General features: G+C 46.9%; 1 long non-coding RNA gene across 1 annotated transcript; it reads left to right on the forward strand.

Annotated features, from left to right (window-relative positions):
* Positions 1 to 4,812: 4,812 nt before the first annotated feature.
* On the forward strand, positions 4,813 to 6,835 carry LOC144598489 (uncharacterized). The gene is made up of 3 exons (XR_013547871.1): positions 4,813 to 4,965; positions 5,474 to 5,633; positions 6,350 to 6,835. It is a non-coding gene; the product is annotated as an uncharacterized LOC144598489 (long non-coding RNA).
* Positions 6,836 to 7,149: the final 314 nt, after the last annotated feature.

Here is a 7,149-nt window from a genome sequence, read left to right on the forward strand (position 1 = left end):
TTTAGTTTATTATCATACAAACTAGGGTACAATGAAATTCCTTGTTCACAAAGATCACAGAGTAAACAGTATGCACAATCATATCATATCATATATCTACAGCCGGAAACAGGCCTTTTCGGCCCTCCAAGTCCGTGCCGCCCAGCGATCCCCGCACACCAACACTATCCTACACCCACTAGGGACAATTTTTACATTTTACCCAGCCAATTAACCTACATACCTGTACGTCTTTGGAGACATGACGTCTTTGGAGAGATGATAGACATGAAATGCTGGAGTAACTCAGCGGGTCAGGCAGCATCTCTGGATAGAAGGAATGGGTGACGTTTCAGGTCGAGGCCCATCTGAAGAAGGGTCTCGACCCAAAACGTCACTCCTTCCTTCTATCCAGAGATGCTGTCTGTCCCGCTGAGTTACTCCAGCATTTCGTGTCTATCTTCGGTGTAAAGGAGCATCTGCAGTTCCTTCCTACACAATGATAAATACAACAAGTACAAAACAGCAGAATGGTGTAACATTGTAGTGCACAATAGAGCAGGGTGGCCAAATCTGAACACAATACAGTACTCTAAATAGGGCCTCACTCATTTCATATACAACTGTAACATAATATCCCAACTTCCACACTCAATACCTTGACTGATGAAGGCCAATGTGTCAAAGCCTTCATGACCACCCTTTCTACTTGTGACACCACTTTCATGGAACTATGTACCTGCACTCCCAGATCCTTCTGCTCTACGACACTCCCGGAGCCCTGCCATTCATTGTGTAGGTCCCGCCCTGGTTTGACTTCCCAAAATGCAACACCTCGCACTTAACTGCATTGAACTCCATTAACTGTTCCTCAACCCACTTGCCCAACTAATCAAGATCCTGCTGTAATGTTTGACAACCATCTTCGCTTTCTATGACACCACCCATTTTAGTGTCCTCTGCAAACGTACTAATCATGCCATGTACGTTCTCATCTAATCTGTTGGTATAAACCACAAACTGCAATGTGCCCAGTACTGATCTAAAAGGCACACCACAAGTTACAGGCCTCCAGTCGAAAAAAACAACCTTCCACCATCACCCTCTGCTTCCTTCCATGAAGCCAATTTTCTATCCAGTCGGCTAGCTCTCCCTGGGTCCCCTGTATCTCCCAAGAGTGGTAGCATTGAGTGAGGAGCTTGTCTTAAGTCTGGTCCTCTAAACCATCAAGCTCTTGTATCGTCTCACAAAAGGTGGAAGACTGAAAAGGGAATGGTCAAGATGACCGACGTTCTTGACGATACTCCCTGCCTTCCCAATGCAATACACAGGTCAGATGGATTGGATGAAAGGAAGCACAGAGCCTGTGATGGACCCATTAGGTGCAGGTGGACAAGTGTAGTGCAGTTGCTTTACCAGGCTGAGGTGCATCCCATCAGAGCTTATCCTATAATGCATCTGTAGGGATTCAAGAGAATCCTCGTGGACATGCTTACCTAAGAACACTGAAGAAGTCTGGTCTACCCCCAACAGCTGCTGACGACATTCTACCGCTGCACCATAGAGAGCATCCTAACACATGGCATCCCTGTGTGGTACCTCAGCTGCACGGAGGCAGAAAGGAAAGCTCTTCAGCGGGTAGTCCATGGAGCTCAATCAGAACACAGCTACCAGCCTTGCCTCACACGATGCCTCAGAAAAGCCACCAGCATCCACAAAGACTCTTCACACCCCTGCAACAGTCTGTTCGAACTCCTTCCATCGGGCAGACGATACAAGGCCTTCTACGCCCGCACCTCCAGACTCAAGAACAGCTTCATCCCCAGGGCCATAGCTGCTATGAACCGGTCCTGCTGAGCCGGATCGTCACAACGCACACTTTATTCTGTTTTAAAACTGATCTAATTTGTTTCATTGTGTTGTTTAAATTAATACTGACTAGCTAATTACATTATTGCATTCCCAATCACGTTGTACCCCTGTACAATGACAATAAAGATATATTATATTGTATTGTATTGTATTAATATCGCATCAATGTTCAAGGAACAGGTTTAGTTTGGTTAAGAGATACAGCGCAGAAACAGGCCCTTCGGCCCACCAAGTCCGCGCCAACCAGCCATCCGCTCACATTAACACTATCCTACACGCACTGGAAACATTTTACACATACACCAAGCCAACTACACTACATACCTGTACGTCTTTGGAGTGTGGGAGGAAACTGAAGATCTCGTGGAAAACCCACGCGGTCACGGGGAGCAAGTACAGACAGCACTTATAGTCAGGATGGAACCCGGGTCTCCGGCGCTGCGAGCGCTGTACATTCACCCGGGTCTCCGGCGCTGCAAGCGCTGTAATGGCGGCAACTCTACCGCTGCACCACGGTGGCTGCCCAGGTTGGGTAGCTGGTGATATAAATGCCTATGATTCTGAAGCTGTCGATCATCCCTGCATCGCCTCTACTGAGGAGTGGAGGCAGTGTTCTTCTTTGTGCTTCGTTAGTTCAACAACCAACCCTTTCGGCTTGCTGACATTAATGGCTGGATTATTGTCCCGACAGCATGACTCTGGGTTCTTGATCTCTTTCCTGCACTCTGGCTCATCGTTATTGCAGATCCAGCCAATAACAGCGGTATTATCAGGGAAGAGATAGACACAAAAAGCTGGAGTAACTCAGCGGGTCAGACAGCATCTCTGGAGAAAAGGAACAGGTGACGTTTCGGGTTGAGACTCTTCTGCAGACGCATCTCTTTTGATGTCTTGTTTTCACACCTTACACTTCCTTAGCTCTGTGTCTCCCTCTCCCGACTCTCAGTCTCAGGAAGGGTCTCAACCCGAAATCCTTGTAATTGAGGCAGTGCAGCGTAGGTTCACGAGATTGATCCCTGGGATGGCGGGACTGTCAAATGGGGAAAGATTGAAAAGACTAGGCTTACATTCACTGGAGTTTAGAAGGATGAGAGGGGATCTTACAGAAACATATAAAATTATAAAAGGACTGGACAAGCTAGATGCAAGAAAAATGTTCCCAATGTTGGGCGAGTCCAGAACCAGGGGCCACAGTCTTAGAAAATAGGGGAGGCCATTTAAAACTGAGGTGAGAAGGAACTTTTTCACCCAGAGAGTTGTGAATTTGTGGAATTCTCTGCCACAGAAGGCAGTGGAGGCCAAATCACTGGATGGATTTAAGAGAGAGTTAGATAGAGCTCTAGGGGCTAGTGGAATCAAGGGATATGGGGAGAAGGCAGGCACGGGTTATTGATTGTGGACGATCAGCCATGATCACAATGAATAGCGGTGCTGGCTCGAAGGGCCGAATGGCCTCCTCCTGCACTTATTTTCTATGTTTCTATGTTTCTATGAAACGTCATCATTCCTTCTGTCCAGAGATGCTGCTCGTCCCGTTGAGTTGCTCCAGCATTTCGCATCTGCGTTTGGTGTAAAGCAGCATCTGCAGTTCCTTCATTCACAGGAGCATGAGCAAACTCCAGAGGTCAGAATCACACCGAAGATGGACAGAGTGCTGGAGTAACTCAGCGGGCCAGGCAGCATCTCTGGAGAACATGGACACAGAGTGCTGGAGTAACTCAGGGGGCCAGGCAGCATCTCTGGAGAACATGGACACAGAGTGCTGGAGTAACTCAGCGGGCCAGGCAGCATCTCTGGAGAACATGGACACAGAGTGCTGGAGTAACTCAGGGGGCCAGGCAGCATCTCTGGAGAACATGGACACAGAGTGCTGGAGTAACTCAGCGGGCCAGGCAGCATCTCTGGAGAGTGAATGGGTGACGTTTCGGGGTCGAGACCCTTCTTCACACTAACGTTAGGGGAGTGGGCGGTGCATAGATTAGGAAGTAGAAGGTGTAAAAACAGGACAAAGGGAATGGAGATCAAGCAAAATGTAGAATATGTAGGTCACTGGAGTTGTTGCATTATGAAATTAAATGTTATGCTTTATTCTACAACTTTTGTATCATAATCACACAAAACATATGAAATGTGTATTCACCCTCAAGACAGGTTGAAAGGCCACAACAATATTGCCTTCTGCTATCGCTGCCTCACACTGTTCTTAAAGAAACAGCATCCTGTGAATGATATACATTAGGCTTTGTTTTACTGTTAGGCCATCAAAGGGAATGAACGCAGGGCCTTCGTGTATATAGTCTTTGACAACCCTTTCAGGGCACGCTACAACTTTTAACCGTGGGTCTACTGTAATGCAGGAAGTCTGAACCACAATCAGAATTCAGAATCAGAATTACCTTTATTTGTCATCGAAAAAACAAGTCTTTTGGACGAGATTTCGTCACCCACAGTCCAACAATAAGAGCAATAAAATAAGCAAATTACACAACCCCAACCAACACAAAACACACACAAAAAGAAACATCCATCACACAGTGGGTCTCCTCCAGTCCCCTCCTCACTGTGATGGAAGGCCAGAATGTCTTTCCCTTTCCCCTTCCCCTGTGACTTGATGAGATGTTCTCTGGAACATGTTTGTTTGTTGTTAAAAAGATTCTCTGTTAAAAGGAGACCGTTTTGTTCATATATTGCATTTCGCTCGCTCGACAACACTGGGGCGACCCTGTGCATCCCCAAGGGTGCGATGGCTAGCGTTGAAAGTGCCAGGAGCAACTTTATATTGCTTTAAGGGCGATATGAAGTGGAAGGCAGGGACCGAGGAGGGTAGGAGGGTGGGAGGGTGGGGTCCACACTGCACTGCACTGCACCCAGACTATACCTTTCGCTTGATGTCGCTGTTGGCAAGAAGTTGTTCAACTAACGTGAGGAGTTGCAGCTGGCAACACCCCTCTCGACCATTGAATGGGCGAATAGACCCAGCAAGTCCTCTCAAAGGGCGGTGTTAAAGCAACCCGTCATTTGCATACAACAGCCCCATATAACAGCCTGGCCCCAAGACACAGCTCGTCAGTTGCAATTGAGTTAGCGGCTTGCTGAAGGAAGTGCATTCGAGTGGTAAGAGGGTATCAGTCATTTACCCCCCCCCCCCTCTCTCTCCCCCTGTTAATTTCATTGACAGAGCGTTGCTTCGATTGCAGTTTTGCTCTTTGTGCCAAACGCTGGAACAAGTGATATTTTAGCTTTTTTGTTTGTTGCAAAAGTGTCAGATCTCTTACATTCTTTGTAGTTGGTGTGGAATTCTTTGGAGTAACTGTTCAATTGGTGGTGAGTTTATCACTGCGCTGGCTGGGGGTTTTAAGACTCTTTTGTGGCATGTCTTTTTATTTTATTTTATTTTTTTTTTAAAAAGAGGAAATGAGTAATGGTGGGAAAGGGGGAAAAGTTGTGTTGAGGATCTGAGGACTTGCTTGTACTCGTGGCAAGCTGCCTGTGTTAAGGACGTGATCACATAACGCTGTGTATGTTTCAAAGTGCCTCGACCCATGGGCTGGGACCTGCTGGGATGTACTGGCTCTCTTGTCCCCCCCCCCCTCCCCCAAGTAACGCTTGTGTTCTATTGCAGATCTCTGAACCCCCCTTAGCCTAGCCTAGCCTAGACATGGCAGACGAGGAATCCAAGCCCGCAATCGGCTCCGACCTGCAGAAGGCGATCACTAATTTCGAGAAGGATAAACTCCATCAAACTGATACGAAGGAAAGTTCCACCTTGCCCGACCAAACCAGTGAGTTGGAAGTTACAATGCAGAAGCCGTTCGGCATTCATTATGCGCTGTTTCGGGGGATAGTGGACGTGAGATAAGCTAGTTGGGATCTCTGCAATTGTACAGCCACCCCACTGCAATTGTACAGCCACCCCACTGCAATTGTACAGCCACCCCACTGCAATTGTACAGCCACCCCACTGCAATTGTACAGCCACCCCACTGCAATTGTACAGCTACCCCACTGCAATTGTACAGCCACCCCACTGCAATTGTACAGCCACCCCACTGCAATTGTACAGCCACCCCACTGCAATTGTACAGCTAGCTACCCCACTGCAATTGTACAGCCACCCCACTGCAATTGTACAGCTACCCCAGGCTCTGCAATTGTACAGCTAGCTACCCCAGGCTCTGCAATTGTACAGCCTGCAATCTCTAAACGCTTTGCACAAAGCAACATGCACTAATTGCATCAGCTCGCCGGGGATTCGTAGTTGATGTTTAACCGTCTAGGGGAGGGTTGGCTAATGTCAGCCTCGCCAATGTTGTAATGGCACAGCCCAATCTAAAGATCTCCAATCTCCTCGTGTATTTGCACCCACTCCCCCTCTCTTCGAAGTTATCTATCTCCCCTGGAGTTTATCGGGGCGGGGGCTGGTGATTTTTTTTTTTTGTTGCTGCACAGTTTAATCAACTTGCTTGCCAACCAGTCTCTCTGCTCTGTTCTCTTTCAGCAATTGAGGCCGAAAAGAAAGCGGCGCAAGAAGAATCGGGAAAATGAGATGGCTTTCTGATATGCTGTACATCTCACAAGCATTGCCTTCTACCTATATATCTTTGTTTTTAAAAAAAAAAAGGAAAAAAAAACCCCATCCTTGGACGCAGTGTGATTGGATTGAATGAACTGGCTGGCTCCTTTCTCATCCTACTGCTTCCTTTCACTGTCCCCCCCACTTTTCCTTCCTGGTCTTTCAAAAACAAAAATTAACGAATTGAACTACTGACCATCTATCTGACTGGCTTTGACTTCTGATGGCTTGCATGCCGAGAGGAGCTTGGGAAACGACTGCAGGAATCCTCATAACCAAATGCCTGTGAATGGAACAAAGATACCAAGGTGTTCATTTAAGTTGAATGTAGCGTGCCATTTTGTTGGGGCCCCTTGGATTGCAGAGTAACTTGTTTTTTTTTTGATATGCAAATAAACATTCAAAATCTAATGGAGTTGTGGTTTTGTTTTTAAATGAGCGTCGCGGTCACTTGATGCAGTTACAGAGTTGAAGCTTCTGTTTAATATTCCTGCGTAAAACTTGGTTCTTTGGAAGTGGATGTCCGTGTGAGAGAGAGAGAGAGAGAGAGGTAAAACAGAATTCTAACTTGGTACAGAATTTTGATGTTGAAATCGGAAAGCAAGTAATGTTCCAAACTGGCCTTCTGCTTTCACTCCCACTAGCAGTGCATTGGATCACTTACTTCTGAGGAAGTGGTTATTCATTAACAAGTAATAACTACCCTCTTCTCCTTCAGTCAACAT

This window comes from Rhinoraja longicauda, chromosome 12 (assembly GCF_053455715.1).
Source record: "Rhinoraja longicauda isolate Sanriku21f chromosome 12, sRhiLon1.1, whole genome shotgun sequence".
Lineage (NCBI taxonomy): Eukaryota > Metazoa > Chordata > Chondrichthyes > Rajiformes > Arhynchobatidae > Rhinoraja > Rhinoraja longicauda.